We start from the raw sequence: 19342 nt of genomic DNA on the forward strand, positions 1-19342 counted from the left end.
AATTCAACAGGGCCAGGGCCTTATTCAAGTAGGTGCCTAATTATCATTTTGTTATCAACACGCATCTTGATTTTTTTATTGCGCGAGTTTAACGTTTCTATAAAAGTTAATTTTGGTCCCTGAGAGTGAGTTCGAGTTTTAAAATTCCGTAAATTGGTAATTTAACGATTCGCAAATGAAGAATCATCGAACTGAATACAAAAGCTCTCCGCAATCATTGTTCGGGAAATACAATTGATCAAACAACGTTTACTTTGCGTAGTGCAATTACTGCTGCTGAATAAAATAATGTTTATCATTAGGTATTACATAAAACTTTATATGCGATTTCAAAAATATGGTAAACTAGCGGCCACCCGCGACTTCGTACTCGTGGACCCCGTTTTACCTCGTTAGGGGTGGAGTTTTGTAAAATCCGTTCTCAGCGGATATCTACACCCTATAAGATTAGTAATTAATGGATTACCTTTAAAATATTGCAGTTCTTATTTTTTATACTTTCACGTTCTTATGGTACACGTCTAGGCATCTCGTTATAGCCTAAAGTCAAGCTAAAGCTTGACTTAATGTAAACGTAAAGATTATACCCAAGTACTCAACCGGGTACTTTCCAATGTGTTATGTAAATTTCGGCATTATTTTGTTCCGTAATATCAGAATACTGCCTAAAAGTGGGCTTGGCCAAATAGAACGGGGACACGTTTCCATGTATAGATGAGGTTCAGTGTGCGGTTAATAGCCCATACGTGGAATTACAGGTGGGTAATATCCCACTTGTAATTGCTCCCCTTACCGACACGTAAACAATGAATTGTTACCACTGTTTACTACGTTTCTACGCACTTTTACATGCAAACGAGTCCTAATACTTTCGTTTGAATACTTAATATTATTGCGACGATTTCATTTTACTGACTTGGTTAGACTGTTAACTGGACTTTAATGTTCAATTGCCAATTGACACAGAATATAATTTTGGGATATGTTTTGCTAAATATTGTGCTCTGACTTGCCCGTTAAACCTTATACAAATACCAGAGACCTACTTTATACTCTTAAAAATCTGACACCAGATTTTTTACCTATACATGGTGTTAGATAAATGGGTATATGAGCCGACACTAGCCCATGTTAACATGGGCTTATAAATGGTATGGTTTAGTCAGAAAATTGATATCTTCATTTTAATTATTTTAATTTTCATACAAATCGGATTTTATTAAATTTTGTATGAAAATTAAAAAAATATGATGATATCAAATTTCTGACTTCACCATACCATTTATATGCCCATGTTAACATGGGCTAGTGTCGGTCGGCTCATATACCCATTTACCTAACACCCTGTATAGAAAAATATAAAAAACACATTATATGGGGTGAGAAATACTAGCCCGCTAAATATACCAGCCTTCCTTTTGTAATCTGTACTACGTTATAGGCCAGGCTATTGTTATGGAATTATTTTGTTGAGTGAAATTATTTATTTAGATATTAATACGCGTTGTCTAGTCACTATAATACAAGCTCCAGTTGGTCCGGGAATAAATAATAGAATTGTTTATGCCTACCAACCATGTAGGCGTAACAGCCCCGATTAGTGTCCTATCACTCGTATCAGCCACCATATAAAATAAGCATGGTTTGGACCACCCTATGGTAAATCAGCGACATTCTCTGATGACGTCCTAAGTAGCAATCTATCTGCGACATAAGTATAGAAAAAGTATACCTTATAGAAGTTTCACAAGTTTTGTAGCAAGCAAGGCTGCTACGAAACCTTGAGCCACTTGAAGGAGTTCTAACAACATACATAAAAAGGCGTCTTTCGATTCTAGCCATAGGATCATTGGTAAGACAGAAAGAAAACATACTTATTTGGTAAACGTACAGCATTACAATAATGAAATAAAAGCTTGTGTATTAAAAACTAAAAATATTTAACAAGGTACTGCCACCAAAACGGCTAGGTTAGAGGCGAAGGCACCTATTACATTCTAATACTTAATAATTCATAGAGCTTATACCCAGTTATTGCTGTGCATGCATGTGATCAGTGGTCTACAATGTCTAAAATCAATCAAAATCTAAAAATAGAGTCGTTCATCATCATAATTTCACTTCCCTAACAACCAAGCTTTGGCAACTTTTATTTTATTGCCAAAACACACCGTATCACGATATACATAGGTATGCAGCCATCATTACTATTCCCATCCTTTGCTATTACGCCGCCTGGTCAGGCGTGTGATGCTGGCCGACAACGGGCTAATGGAACGAAACGGTGCTAACAACGCGAACACATTCGTACTACTGCCCCTAATTACATATGGGCTGTCGCTGTTTTATAAATAAAAATGGGTTACCTACCTACAGTACTTCAGCGACATGATACCTAAGCACGGTACACGAGGCTGCGAGGGTAATAAGCGTGGTCACAAAAAGGTACCTACACCTACGTATTTGTATAATATTCATTTGCATTCATTTGTAAAATAATTTACTCTTTTTCACAGGAAGTGGAAGATCAATAATAAACAATCACAAAAAATATAGAAGCAATGGAGAATACCCTGATACTGATTCTTCGCCACGACATGCTAATTCCTTCAAAATTTTCATAAATGACTGAAGACTGAAAGAGGCCAATTATGAAAAAAGTCACCAGAGTACGATTTTTACAAAGAAGTGACATGCATTTTTAATAAGTGTCGGCAAAAATATCGAAGCTGCACTATTTTTTTTTTTTCATAACTCGAATTCGATTTCGATTCGATCAAGGAAAAACGTGACCACTCGCACTGAAATACACATGTAAAAATGTTTCGCATATGGGTACAGAGTATCAATGGTGTTGGTTTATAAAATATGTATTTTCTACTAACTAAAGAGGATACATACGAGTATTGCTGGAAGGATGGGTACACCATCTTAAAAATTCAATTACGTATAATAAGAACAATAATTTTCTTCTCTATATTCCGAACCAAAAGCCATATCTTAAAAACAGCAGATATAATATCAGTGGCATAACATTCCACTTTGTAAGGGAGAGTCCGGTAATTTGTTTTTACACCTAGTTTTCTTTTGTTTTTGCTAATGTTCATGGTATATAATTAAAGAGAAATTATTCAACTTACTATTTCATAGGTATTAATCAACACAATTGTCGTATATTTAGCACAAATCAATAAAATACAAGTTCAGAGCATCGGTCCAATTTAGCCAACCGGTTCGATAATTTGTACCACAGGGTTACTAAATTGGATTTCAATAAATTTCAAGCCTTTAAAAAAACTATGAAAAAATATTATACGATAAATTCTTAACAAATTAGGTAACGAAAAGGAACAGTAGTTAATAACCGATATTGTTTTACACGTTATCACGATTTTGAGTAAAAGTTTTGTAATTCTAATTATCGTAACGCACACTTGTACCTAATCTACTTTGCCAATCTTTTGCTTTCATTTATTGTTAGTCAAACATAACTACGCTATTATAACTTCAAAATATGATTTACTAAAAAAAATTTCAAAATCCTTTGGTAAAGTTCCATACAACTTGATGTGGTACAATTTAGCCGACTAGGTGATAGTGCTTTTAAAAAATCGGTAAAAAATATAGCTTATAAATACCGAAAAATGTTTCAAATAATTGTAATCCACACTAATTTACGCTTCTAAATAATATATTAGAAACACCCTGTGATTAAATTTAACAAAATTACAAACTAAACATGCATTGTCAAAAGTTACTTGAAAACAATGAAAAAATACTTTTCAAAATAAAACACACGTGTTCGTTGTCACGGCAAAAACCACATGGCCGATATTAATTGAATTTAGTTGTGTATCGCTGAGTGTTACAATTACAGACATTCAATAAATACTTTACGAAATATGAGGGTGGTACAATTTACCCGGCGGTACAATATACCGAACTCTCCCCTATTATAAATAGATTTTTTAAAATGTTTTCCTTATTTATTGAAAGATCAAATGAAACGGCTGAAATATCTATCGGATCTAATATTATCCGATATTAATTTGTTGTCGACACGATAAGAAGAAGAATAGGGAAATATACTTCGTTTTTCACGACTGGTTTGCCTAGTATGAAGTCAAAGTGATGTAAAAATGTATTTGTTCTACTTTTTGTAATATAAGGTAAAATCATTCAGTGTAAATATTTTATTCATAAAGATTCCTAAGCCATATGAGAAGGTAGATCCAACGTAGCAACAAATATCAAAAACCACCCTCTTCCTCGATGTACATTGTACTCGTATACATGTCAATATTATATTATGTACTTGCCTATAAATAAGTACACCAACAAAAGCGGGAGAATATTTTCCAGGACAAGGGTATTATGACGAAAAACGAGCACCAGCTACAGAGCAAATGTGTGTTTAGTAAAATAATTTCATTATTTTAGCCGGCTGATTGTATTTTCAACGGAAAACACGTCAAGCGCGTTTTTCGTATATTTCAAAGGTCTTACGGGTTATGAATATCGAAATTTTATTGGCATGAAAATGTGGAAATGATTTAGGCCTGATTTTTCAATCTTCGGATATCTTTTAACTAAAGAATAACCTTGTCATTTTGACATTTTTCCCATACTAGAACTGTCAATGTGCCAAACTTATTCTTCAGTTAAAAGTTATCCAAAAATTGAAAAATTACCCACAAACTCAAATTGGTTTTAGGTCAATGGGTAGTGTGGAATTTTAGAATGTCTGTTGCCCAATTAACCCTAGTGGGCTTCTATCTATTCATCCAAACTCTAGATTTCTCTCTTGCACCAATACGTAATACGTTTCACTTCGCAAAATCTGAAACGACTGGAGAACGAAAATATCGTGGTGTAACCATGAATGAAGAAAAGTGGTCATGAGGTGTTGACAGAGTGGTGTCCGAATAATTGGTAACATTATTGTCATTTTTATTCCGCAAAACGATAATTTTTAATGTCCCTAGAATAGAGGAGCAAGTAGGCATACATATACCATAATAAACTCGTACCAAAGTAAATAATAATTATTGCCTTACGTAAGTAAATGGTGCAGACCTTATTTAATTTTGTCACAGCCTGTTTAATTATTTGTTCCCGTTAATTTAAATGACAGTTAACGGTAGGCGTGGGCTGGCAAGGTGGAGAGCTATTATTTGATCGGGTGGCTCGACCCGAATTTACAATGATTTATTTCTTAAAATTTTGCAGTAAAATCCACTTTTGACTTAAATGATAAATATTTGAAAGAAGTTCTAAAGTATTTCTATTGCTATCATCTCTGTTGTCATTTCTATAAATATGACTCTTTGTAGAGTGCTTGTGCACCTAATCGGGCAAACACTAGAAGGATTCGAACCCTCACCCGCAACTACCATGCCACCGGAAAATAAAGCATTAGTAACTAGACCATATCTGTGATATCTATTTATACAGTGTGTCCGGGCTTGTAGTGATCAAACTTTAAGGGCGTAATCTATGGACAATTTTATCGATGAAAATACTTCAAATTTGGGGCTTGACCCATTTCTCGCAAAATTACGAGGATTTAAGTTTTTAATTTTTAGTTTTCACCTCTTCCTTCAAAAACAAGTGAAAGCGTGGGTAGCTTAACACTAATAAGCAAAAATTTTATATCATGCGATAGCCAATAAAATTATCTATTAGCAGAAGTAGAAAACAGATACAAGTTTCATACATTTTAAGGGAGTAAGAATGGATTTAATTAGAAAAAAACATGACTTTTTTCACTTCTTTTTCAGTTATTTTCCAACACAAGAAAAACCAGGTCGTTAAGGTATGTTTTATTTGCATTGTATTATTAGTATTTGAGCTATTCTACAAAACGAATGTAAATTTATTAGTCTACGTCTATTAGTTTCGACGTAATTGTTGAACAAAGATACCCCTTCCCAGCGGTTTCCATAGCGCACGCGACATGCGAAAATGCACTGCCTGAAAGAATCACACAACCTATTCCGATTACTATGGAAACCGCTGGGAAGGGGTATCTTTGTTCAACAATTACGTCGAAACTAATAGACGTAGACTAATAAATTTACATTCGTTTTGTAGAATAGCTCAAATACTAATAATACAATGCAAATAAAACATACCTTAACGACCTGGTTTTTCTTGCGTTGGAAAATAACTGAAAAAGAAGTGAAAAAAGTCATGTTTTTTTCTTATTAAATCCATTCTTACTCCCTTAAAATGTATGAAACTTGTATCTGTTTTCTACTTCTGCTAATAGATAATTTTATTGGCTATCGCATGATATAAAATTTTTGCTTATTAGTGTTAAGCTACCCACGCTTTCACTTGTTTTTGAAGGAAGAGGTGAAAACTAAAAATTAAAAACTTAAATCCTCGTAATTTTGCGAGAAATGGGTCAAGCCCCAAATTTGAAGTATTTTCATCGATAAAATTGTCCATAGATTACGCCCTTAAAGTTTGATCACTACAAGCCCGGACACACTGTATATTTCGTCCACAAAACATTATTTCCGTATATTTGGAACCCCAAAAATCATCCATCCAGATCTCCCAAAGCGAATTACAGGGAAACGTATACCTCACATATTTTCAATGTTAATACGCAGCCGGCGGACAAATTCCTTCTCAATATGAAGCTCCTCAACATGTTCTGCCTGGATTGTAATTCAATGGACCAAAAAGATCCGAAAATATTCAAATGGTTTACATAATTCGCTTGCTTTTGTAATGAGAACATATTGAATGTAAAATTAGGTTTTGCCACAAAATATTTGTATGGACTGACACAACATCAATGAGATTTTTGAGACGTTTAGAAATATTATCGCTGCTTTGTATATTTATTTATAAGGCAACAATTTCCTGTTACACAAAGCTCTAAGCTCGATTCAAACTAAAACCTGTTATGTCAAAAAATACTTAGCATGAATCTGCACTCAATTCATAAATCGGATCATTTTTAAATTGAACCGCACCTAAACTTCAATGGGGTTTGAGCGTCCTTTCAAAATACGAGCTTGAATGCACTGCGAGATTAAACCCGAAAAAGCATATCAAAACCTTCCTATACAAAAAACATCTATTCGAATATGTGCTCGAATTTAAAAAAGGGTTTAATCAATATTGAGTGATTAGCATGTAAAATGATCGAGCACTGACAGCCGAACCCACACACATGCCCGAACCCCGCAACTTTGCCATGGTCATTGGTCATAGCGTAATTCAGTTACGCGTAACAAAGTCGGCCTAACTCGGGTGAGGTCAAAGGACCATAGATAGACATCGATTGTGCAGGGAAACTGTAATGGTGGTGGGTGCCAAATACTATCTCAAGTTGCAGTTAGTGGGAGGAATATTGATGCAACGCCTCATAGACAAAGAGATCATAGTGGGAAAAGGTACCAAAGTTTTGTTCCCCAGTCGATGAAGCACATGATGTCGTGCCCTGAGTGCCCGAGCAACTGCGCGTAAGAGGATTTAATGAATGCTGCTGACAACGCCACTCTTGTAGCGGAGTTTTGTGCTGACACTGTGTAGGTTTGTTGTTGACACGATAAGAAGAAGAAGGTACGAAGAATAACGTAAAATCGTGAGAGCCACGAATTTAACTGTAGGGCTGTAGAAGAATAACATGTTTGTCGAAATATTACTATAACAATAAAGTATACTATAAATAAGTATTGTTTCGAAGAGCCGTGGCCTACTTACAGTTCCGTCTTTTAATAGATCGGATCGCCAGGTGTTACGGAGAAAGATGTTTATTTACTCCATAAATATTTACTCGTGTATGGGTATTATTTTATTTTACTACATAGATAACTTTTAATACCAAAAATGTATGTCGAGTATTTTGTATATGTGAATAAAATATCTGGAGCGCATAAACAATTATACCTGTTTACACATTCAGTCAATTTAAAAGTACAATTAAATGAATAATTTTTGCTGAAAAATTGATTCACAGATTGCGGAGATTACTTAAATTTATACTGAGGCTATACTTTGGTTTATACAAGACGGATCTTGAGCAATACAAGCTGTTCAATATACTTTTATTATTATTTATTAACATACTAATAAATAACTAATGGGGATGTTGCCTGGGTCAAAAAGCAAGAGTTTTAATTAGTCCGTCAGTTAACTTATCAAAAAATACTCTACTCGTATTTTTCACTTTTTCAAACTAATGAAAATTTAAAGAGATAAAGCGCCCCAAAGTTCATAAGAAGAGGCCCGTGACGTCAACGCTTGCTTAAAAATGCCGCACGTTGTGACGTCGTGCGCAACTTCAACGCACCATAACTATGTAATTATTTGTTAGATTGACAAATAAAATTATACGTGTCCAATATTTTTTGATATTAAACATTACGGACTAAAAAAATTTTTTTAGGCAACTAGCCTATTCTTCGAACTCGAAACTACGACGTTTTCTTCTATTTGAACCCGATTTCATACAAGTAATACACTTCCAGGAGTAAATAGGCTTGTTCTGGGAACTTTCGCTTCATCATTTACAGAACTTTCATCGTTAAATATTAGTTTTGGTAATTAATTACAACTTAATATATCAAATTTACAAAGTCGACAAAGACATTACCATTATAGGATAATATGTTAGGACACTAATGGAGTTTATAACTGTCAGATATGTTAATTAATTATCAAATTACTCTAAGGCTATTAATAGACCGGAGGTGGAATTGTGTAAAGCAATCGTAATCATTTGACAGTTCATAACGTACGATAAAGTCAGTTTTAAACAAAGCGTTTGACAGAATAATCGTACGTTATGAACTGTCAAATGATAACGATTGCTTTACACAATTCCACCTCTGTTCTGTACTAATCCCATAATTGATTATACTTAGATAAGATATAAATAACAATAAAATAATCGCTTACAAACTTGATGGTTGTGAGTAGCTTCTCTATTGGGAAAAAAAAGTTCATGCTTAGCAAAACAGTGAAGCGAATCATTATTTTTCGGATCAATATCACATGACATAAATAGGTATCACAAATAATAGTAGGTAACCCTAGTAAAATTTGGATTGAAAAAATAATCTTTTTTGTCAAAAATATGTTGATATTGGGTATATTAATAGCATTGCATGTTTTCATTGGGCTTTTGTGATTCGTTGCTACAGAGTTATTGAGTAATCTGTATCTGTTATAGGTACTCGTATTATAGTAACATCATATTAATCCTGAGCATGTTTAAGCTAATAATTAATTTAACTTGCGGGGCGGGGTTAATAAGAAAAATTGTTTGATATGTATGTTTACTAACATTATGCATCATATGCCCACGCTGTTACCTCTCGCATCATTCCACAAGATGACGTCACAAATGCAACGTTTACGGTCGATATTCTGTATGTAGAGCAATAAATAATGCATTACAAATTGTGCTCGCTTCAAAGGGCTTCTTACCATACTTATAACGCAGTTTTTATTTTCATTGTGACTAAACACTGACTTGTAACCGAATTTGAGTGACCACAGGCAGTGGTACAGACGACGGCACATCAACGTAAACACTGTAGCATCTTAAGTAGTTGTAATAGAGATGACATTGCAACAAATATGTGTAGTCTGATGTGTGGTTGACTGTACATCGCTTCCCGATCAGATCCATGACCCAGATTTGGGAGAACATCGCTTGGCAGCCCTGATGAGACATCGTGACAAGGGTAAACCGAGCAACAGATGCAACTAAATTGCCGCAACTTCGACAGACACTTTATCAAGTGCGATAGCATCGCGGAAGGAAGTAAACTAAAATCTATTAACTACATTTATGACTTCCAAACTTGCAATGTTACACAAACTTGCCTGCGGCTCCTGCCGTGTAGATTTCAGAATACGAGTATCTATGTAATTTCAGATTAAATATAAGTGCATAGTCGTTTCTTCCTTTTTCCCTCTGCCCCATCTAGGGGACATAGGACCATAAGTCAAGTCGTTTCTTACCAATTTGAAACTATGCTGTTGTTTTATCACAAATTTCAATTATGCTGCCAGCTGAAAAGCTGTAATGTTATGTAAGGAACCCGTATTATTTATGAAAAGTGACAAAAGAAAACGCTATCTAAGTACACCACATCCACAAAGGTAAAGAAAAATGGCTGAACGAAGCTTTGCGTTTCTGTGTTACAATGACAAGGTTTCTACCTATGCATAATAGAAGAAAGTAATAAGAAATAAACCTTTCAATTTCATACTGAATCATAATAGGTTTCTCATGTTTCCTTTTTAATGTCAATGGCTACTGAATTTCTGATAAGGATGGAATGAATTGGAAAATAACAATAAATATATTTCAGGAGCATTTTATCAAAAACTCATACCGAAAGTTAGACCTAATGAGAATGCGGTAATGTGGTAAAGAAATAAAGTATTGAGTATTTCTTTAGAATAGTTCTTTCTAGTTTTCATTAGTTGATAAATGTTGAACGGTCAACATTCACAAGTCAGGCGCAAAATTTAAAAGCAAAAGTGTTGGAAATAACTTAAATGAATCTTCTTAATAGCAATAAAACGTCACTACAGCATAATACAACACTAGTGTTATCTTATGCCAACCAACGGCTCGTACCGATTTATCGTACAAATATTATTTCTTATCAAACTTTCCAAAAGTTGAAAGGTGAACGCCCGCAATAATATTCAACGCCATGAATACCTATCAGAAAATGCGCAAACTTTGTACAATAATCAGTATTCTAAATGATTCTGCATCCTTAATGGAATTTAAATTCCTGCCCTGAATTATGTACAACTTTTCTATTAGTCATTATTAATGTTGTTTTTTGTACTTAGGGGAAAGTAGTACGAGTTGATCCCCTGGGGTAAGATGATCTTTCACGATTGTGCTGAAACCACTAACGTCATTTAGTTTCTTTCACTGGTAAAACATAGCTCTGGACACATCCCCGCCTCAGTCAAATCGTAATGGTGGCGTGAACGATACATCGAATTTGACGAGAAAAAAGAAAAATTGTGTACTTCTGATCTAAAATAGGCATGACTTTGAGCTTATGTTACTTTTATTCAAACAATGTTAAATGTAATGACTGTTGTCGTTAGGCTTTCTATTATGTTTAATTTTAATATTTTGGCCATAAAAACGTAGCCGCGTACTTGTAGATTATTTTAGCAAATATTTAACAAAAAGTGGGACTTGGGTCAAGATGATCCCTTCCTATATGTACGAGATGATCCCTGGGAATTAAAACAAAAAAGTCAATGGAGTAGGTAAAGGGAAGTGAAATAAAAGAAAGAGAACTTCATATAACTCACCTGAGTCTTCAGACTCAATGTAATGAACAGAAAAGTTTTCAAGCGATACCAAATAGGGTGAAGGATGGATAAAATGTTATGCATGTGGAAAATGGGGCCATAAAGCATGTGCTGGGGTAGAGGGTGATGAAGCAGGTGAATTTATTTGTGATATATTCAACACAGCTCCAGCCAAAAAGCGTTTCAATTATTTAAACGCTTTTTAGCAGGTACTAAGAAAGAATCAGTTATTTTCGTTATTTAATTCGTAAATGTTTTTCTTTTCTAACTTTTTAACGATTTGTTCGCATAATTAGGTACTCCGAAAGGAATATAACCAGAAAAGAATAGATCATAGAACAGAATAATAGGGATCATCTTACCCCTACCTGGGGGATCATCTTACCCACAGGGGTGTACAAGATGATCACTTTGTAAGGTTTTGCAAAAAATGAAATATTTTAATGAAACCTCAATTAATTTCTGGTTTTGAGTATAAGGAAAGTTGGATAGATAAATATACTAGTAGTAACCGTCTTTATTTTTGGTTTACCTTGAAAAATATGTATTTTACAGCGATTCCCGCTTAAGGGGATCATCTCGTACTACGACTTGGCGGTTGCACTACCGTGCCCCCAAATATTTTAGTTTTTCCTTGATTCATACACCAAACACTACTTATATTCCAAATTTGAAGCTTCTAGGTCTGCTAGAAGTGCCTTAGAATTTTGATGATCGGTGAGTCAGTCAGTGAGTCAGTGAGTCAGTGAGTGACAAAATTAAGTAACTTTGACCCGTTATAATTCTTAAACTACTGGTTCAAATTGAATGAAATTTTAAATATACCGTGTCTTTACAATGCCTGCATAGCTAATGAAAATTCAGCCTTCTAGTTTTATCCACAACGAAGTTACAGGCGGTCGAAAATGGCCTGAATTGCTTCGAGAAAAGGATGGTACGGCCGTGCCGCTTTTTTGCTCGACTTGGTGGGGGCACTGCCGTGCCCCCAGATAATGCTGTTATATAGAAGCCACAAAATAATTATGTATGGCATGGCTAAGTATGTATGTGTTCGTTCGTTCGTTCGTTCGTTTCAGCCAAATGACGTCCACTGCTGGACAAAGGCCTCCCCCAAGGTTTTCCACAATGAACGGTCCTGCGCTGCCCGCATCCAGGCTCTTCCCGCGACCTTTACCAGATCGTCGGTCCACCTAGTAGGAGGCCTGCCCACGCTACGTCTTCCAGCCCGTGGATGTATGTGTACCTGTTCAATAATCATACATAGGTATATTCAAACCGTGTGGCCAGCGTAGGGAGTGTAGACTAAATCCTCTGTTTTCCTTTGGTAAATTAGAGAGAGTCGTGAGCCTAAAAATGACCTGACGACGATGATGATTCTTCTTCTTCTTGTCGTGTCGACAACAAACCTACACAGTGTCAGCCCAAAACTGCGCTACAAGAGTGGCGTTGTCAGTAGCCTATGTAGAAGATAAATATGATGGTGAGATGTATCTGTCAACGTGAAATTGTGAACTCTGTCAGTTTATAATATAACGCGTTAGATTATAAACTAACAGTGGGTTAGGTTAGGTTAGATTGTAATTTAACTAGGTACGTCAGATTATAATCTGTTAGAATTCACAATTTTACGGTGACATATCGAAGACTTAGTTCTATTATAATTTAGCGTTTCATTGCAAAAAATCAACGCAACCAAAATAAGTAGGGGAAAGTAGTACGAGATGATCCCCTTAAGCGGGAATCGCTGTAAAATACATATTTTTCAAGGTAAACCAAAAATAAAGACGGTTACTACTAGTATATTTATCTATCCAACTTTCCTTATACTCAAAACCAGAAATTAATTGAGGTTTCATTAAAATATTTCATTTTTTGCAAAACCTTACAAAGTGATCATCTTGTACACCCCTGTGGGTAAGATGATCCCCCAGGTAGGGGTAAGATGATCCCTATTATTCTGTTCTATGATCTATTCTTTTCTGGTTATATTCCTTTCGGAGTACCTAATTATGCGAACAAATCGTTAAAAAGTTAGAAAAGAAAAACATTTACGAATTAAATAACGAAAATAACTGATTCTTTCTTAGTACCTGCTAAAAAGCGTTTAAATAATTGAAACGCTTTTTGGCTGGAGCTGTGTTGAATATATCACAAATAAATTCACCTGCTTCATCACCCTCTACCCCAGCACATGCTTTATGGCCCCATTTTCCACATGCATAACATTTTATCCATCCTTCACCCTATTTGGTATCGCTTGAAAACTTTTCTGTTCATTACATTGAGTCTGAAGACTCAGGTGAGTTATATGAAGTTCTCTTTCTTTTATTTCACTTCCCTTTACCTANCGCAGGCTGGGGCCCGGCTGGCAAATGCCACCCCGACTGTATGGCCAGTCCGACGCTGTTTGATGGGATGATTATGTCTCAAACATCAATATGTGTTGTATACTGTGAATGTCTTAAATGTGTTTTGCTGTTGGTGTACCTTTATCAATAAATAAATAAATAAATAAATTCCTCAAACACAGAGGAACTCGTGCTATGTTATTGGCGGCAGTTTTATCTGGTAATCGAAAACGTGAATGGAAAACCAAATAGGTACTAGCTGAAAGAGGGAACTACTTCTAAGTAAGTATATTAAAAAGGCTAAACAAACTTGTATAGACGTATCGTGAATCTTGTAATAACGATCTAGTTCCAGTTACGAGTCAAGTAGGTGCCTAAATACAGATAATATTTTTCCGCTAATTACTTTCATTCACTAGCTTAAACAAATTACTTATGTCCAATTGTACTTATGTATGCAAGAAAAAATGTGTCCCAAGTTTTTCAATAACTGAATCCGAGAAAAGTAGCAAGCGGAGAAAAGTTATAAAAAATGTAACTTTCTAATGATACTTCGATTCTGCCGCAGAATTCGATTCCCGTGATTCGATAATGATTGTGCCAGATGTTCTGAATAAAGTCTCTGGGAAAATCGTTTTATCAAAAATCTGGAAATGTGCTCTTTCACGGTCAGTATTTTTTTATTTAGAGGTAAGCTGTACGTACATACAAATATCAAAGTTCGTTTTACACAAATGAAGACCCTAGTTAATTGCCTAATCGAGTATGTTTATGCACCTAATATGGAAATATTCAAGCATGTTTATATCCGTGATACGTAGTAGGTAATACTAGCAGTATTGCAGATAGGATGATAATATGTTTTAAGACGATATAGAACATTAGTCTAAACCTATAATCGTTTACAATAGGCCGGCAGCTCGTAGTACTTGATAAGAAAAAACCTTCGACTGAAACTTCTCGACTGAAAGAATCCCTGAAGTACTCGCTTGAATGCCGCAATACTAAAATTTTAACTCCAACTTTATACTAGTTCAGAAAAATATAAAATACTTTAGTAGCCGTATGAGGAAAAGTTGTCCAAACATAGTTCGAAAGTTTGGGAACTCTCTCGTAGAACACGGGAACTCTCCGAGCGTCTAACATTGTTTTGACGTTTACTAAGGTAACGAGAGAGGCCTTTATCTATCCCGTTGTTCCTGGTCAAACAAAATAGTGTTAATGAGGCCGAAACTTCATGAAAGTAGTTAAGTCCTACTAATATTATAAATGCGAAAGGTTGGATGTCTGGATGTTTGTTACTCTTCCACGCAAAAACTACTGAACGGATTTTAATGAAACTTTACAGTATTGTTGTTTATAACCCAGAATAACATATAGGCTATAACTTAAGACGACCTGTGAAGAACTAAATTTCACGCGGGTGAAGCCGCGGGCAAAAGCTAGTAATGACATAATTTGAGTAAGTACTTATTTATTACTACTAACTACTGTAGTTGGATTATAGGTCCCCTTACCGCACTTAGAATCTGTCTAGGCTCATGACTCTAATAAAAAGCTTGGACAACTTTGAAAGTGTCCTCCGAAGCACAAATATGTAAATGGCCTATTACACCGCCCGTATTCACAAACGATGCTTGCTTAAGTGAAGCAGCAAATCGAACGCACAGTGTTAATAGAGAGCTCTGTGTTTGGTTCGTGCCACCTTGTGCATCCACTCGAACTGTGAGACTTCATAGTAATGTTTGTGAATAGGGCGTATATTGCTATCTCGGTCGAAATGATATCTATCTCCACAGTGCAGGTTCCTTAACTTTAGTGCTCGTTACTTAAACTCTGCTGCCACTGAGCAACAGGCAACCCTTGTGTGTATCCAAATATTTTATGAGCTATTACCTTTATTATGTAGCACGGAATTACTTTTCTTATCAAACAAACAGGTGGTATCCATTGGGACACATTACTCATACATCAAACCGGCAGTTTAAATTCGTAATTTTGTATACTTTACGAAGACAATAAAAAAATTGGAGCAACCGTTGGAGTGTTTTGTTTGTTTACGAGTGGAAAAAATGTAATTTAAAAGCGTTAAAAAGAAAAAAGAAGTAGGTACTTAAATCTCCTTTTATTAGCAATCGTAACAACGACCTTCCATTCCTTTCTGGCATTGAAAATGGGGCAGTAAAAATATTTTATTGTCATGAGCTTCACCACCGCACTTGCACAATCACATTAGGTACCAAAAGTACTTTTTATGGTGAGAATTAGAAGTTAAGATTAAACTTAGTTTTTGTTGACAATGACAAGAGCTTCCTCGTTGTGGAAAAAAAAACTTCCTATAGCATTTACTTTCAGCCATACGAGTATGTTATTGTTTGCACCTACATCGGCTTCATTGGTCCCAATATAGCTGTCCACTGCTATTTAAATAATTTAGTCAATATCTATCAAATGAGATAAAGATAGCTCACTAAACAGATTATAATATCCTAGTAGTGCCCTAGTATTTACTCGACTGCCCCAAAAGGAGGGTAATGTTGTTTACTATAAAATTGTGCAAGATACGATACGCATCATCAACTTGTCGAAGTCTCCTTCAACGATTATTCAAACGCCTATGATGCGTGGAGATCCAGCTAAAGATATTTACTTCAGCAGTGAACTGTTAATATCTTGATAGAAACCATACCTAGATTTTTAGTTTCCAAACTCGTATAGCAATTATCATCATAGCATCGTCAAATGTAAGTAGTCGTATCGACTAAATTTCTTCATTTGATTTTTTATTTGCCTGTGCTCAAAAATAAGGTAAATGAAGTGTTTTATTTATTTATGCAACGAGCATCAAAATAGCCAAAGATATACAATAATATGAGACTCATTTCCTGCCACAATGAGCTACAATTTGAATTTGTAATGGCAAACAGCAAGGATAGATTGAGAGCCTGTTTTCCTCGAGGCGGAATCTAATCAAGGCTGAAAATTTTAAAATATTTCTCGCTTGAATACGGCCCTGCCCTAATGAATTTCTGGTCCAGTTGTTAGCCGTCATGCTGAAGTGAAAAAATGTGAAGATTTTTTTCTCAGAAGACGGAAAATGCGAACAGACAGGACAAACATTAACTGAGTCAAATACAAATGTTAAAATATTATTTCACATCTAAAATCTTTTTGCATGTGTTGTTTGTTTAACTTTGCTAACTTCATCATCGTAGATTGCATAATCAAGAGCCAACCCATCCAAAATATTTAAAACAATTTAACTGTCATTTTTTTAACTGGACCATAATTCCAGGAAACGGTCAATTTGCATGACGGATGGAACGTTAATCACAGTTGTCAAATCTGAGTTTCGGAACCCCAGGGGTTCAAAAAAATGGTTCGTTTTATCAATATGAATTGGGTAGGAAGAAAATTAAATTTTTTGGAAGGTTTAATAAACCACGCAAAGTGGTCCAGATGCCAATTTCTCGTAACTCTGTGTACTAGGTACGATCAAGTTTTTAACCTTTAAAAATTCTAACAATTTTACTCTTGTTAAAAATCTAACTTGTCTAACGTGTGATTGTCTAATTAAATATACACGTCTTTACTTATTACACAATAGGTAATCAATTGTTTTGATAATAATGATTGAGACGTGTCAGATATAGGTCATTTCGGTGTTTAGTGAGGCGTGGCTATTACACCCCTTGCGTATTGTTATGCCCACACACGTTCCCAAACCCCAAACTATGTATACCAATTAATTATACTCGTAATTGTAGTATCCACCTACTTGTAATTACAAAGTACCTACAACATAATATACGGGAACGAAACTAGTGCCAAGTTGGAATTTTTGTCAGACCCAGTCTTAAAACAAATGACAAATCTACTCCCAGGCATTGAATACGCCCTCATTTTTCAAACAGCTGAATGAAAGATAAGCAATTGAGTTTTTTCCGTTTGTCATTCTTTTATCTCGTCATTTCATAGACCATTGAATTCAGTCAAATAGACAGTAAAAATCAAGTACCCAACTGTTCATATTTGTTTTAAATAGCTTCTATGTTACCTTTACGTGGGCATAAATAGGATCAAAAAGCTTATAAGGGTTGCGTTAAGGTCTGTTGTACGAGTATCTTTTGCAATCTGCTAAAGTAATTTAAATCTCATGCTTTCTACAAACATACAGTTCTCAAGTAAACCGAGTCACTATCTTTTTGGCGTTTGCCTAAGGGACTAGACTGTGTCATCCTTGCGTAAGTAGGGGATAATCTTTATATGCGAAGTAAGTAAGCAACGTGGGCGGACATGAAATAAGCTTAAGTGTTCGATGTAGGTACTAAACGCCTACTAAGACACCCACTGCCCCTGGGTAGCGACTATGAGATTTCTTCATACATTTCATCACCATCACCTTAGTCATCACTACTTCATGTGGTGGTTATTTATGGTAGGTCGGCAGTAAATGTAGTACGAGTATAGATCATGATTTTACGAATTTACAAGATGAAAACTAAAAGGAAGTAGGGGAGACCGGGTACAATAGTACCACGGGTCAATAGTACCATCGGCGATATTTCTTCATACAAGCGACGTTAGATTGTGTGCATAGCGTCAGAATATGCGCTTTTTGTGTTTCCATCCGCTCACCAGTCGGCGGCGCTTGTGCTGAGAAACGAAGGTGTACAGGATGGATTTTTGTTTTTTGCCCAGCCGCAGTAAGTTTTTATGTCAAATATATGAGCCCATAAGTTGCCTAATATGCTATTTGTTACCAAAGTATTGTTGTCAATAGTTTATCCAGGCTCTAAACTTTGTAATGACAGCGAATTATTGGCATTCACTGTGAAAATGACTGAATTTTAGGTGAAGTTCTCTTGACTACCTACTTCGAACAATTGTACCAGTCTCCATGGGGTCAATTGTAGCGGTACAATCAACCCCGTGGTACAATTAACCCCCGGAACCTTATTTTATACTTACTACATAATATTATTATTTTAAATTGGTTTTAAAGTACCTATACTTATAATAAAATAAGTTATTATAAAACATTCACGTGGTTATTTTACATTTTTTCAATTATATTTTTACAATTACAGACATACCTACCTACTGAAATTATAGTCTAGGCTCATTCATAGTTGCATGCATTAAGTATTAATTAGATACATACTTAATGTGTTTTATTAAATAAGTAGATAATAACGTGATATAAGTACCTAAATGCCTACTTAAAATGTTTTAATATAGGTGTCTAAAACCCTTCTGAATATGTACATTTTAGCTTAATTCAGTAAGTAACTAAGTATTTGAACATTTTGTTTTAGATGCCTCGACGTAGAGTCAAAAGTACGGATCGCGGATCAACGGATCTGTTCCTTTATGAACAGGCTTATGAAAAAATCTTAAAAGGTCGAAGCAGTAGTAGGTATAAATAATCAGGGTCAATTGTACCAGGGGTCAATTGTACCCTCATACAAAAATAGATTTTTCAGTTTTGATATTTCTATCATTGTTATTATGCTTATTATTGTTTCAGAAGCGATATCCGAGCCAAATAGATGGCATATTATGTAGAAACAGTTAGCTTATTCGTTTTTATGGAAGAAAAGTTATTGTGTTATTTTTAAACTTAAGTGTTGATTTTTCATACTTGTTTCTAAATATTTTCGATCTCAATTAAT

Source organism: Ostrinia furnacalis, unplaced genomic scaffold (genome assembly GCF_004193835.3).
Source record: "Ostrinia furnacalis isolate ACB-3 unplaced genomic scaffold, ASM419383v2 OfSCF7622, whole genome shotgun sequence".
Taxonomy (NCBI): domain Eukaryota; kingdom Metazoa; phylum Arthropoda; class Insecta; order Lepidoptera; family Crambidae; genus Ostrinia; species Ostrinia furnacalis.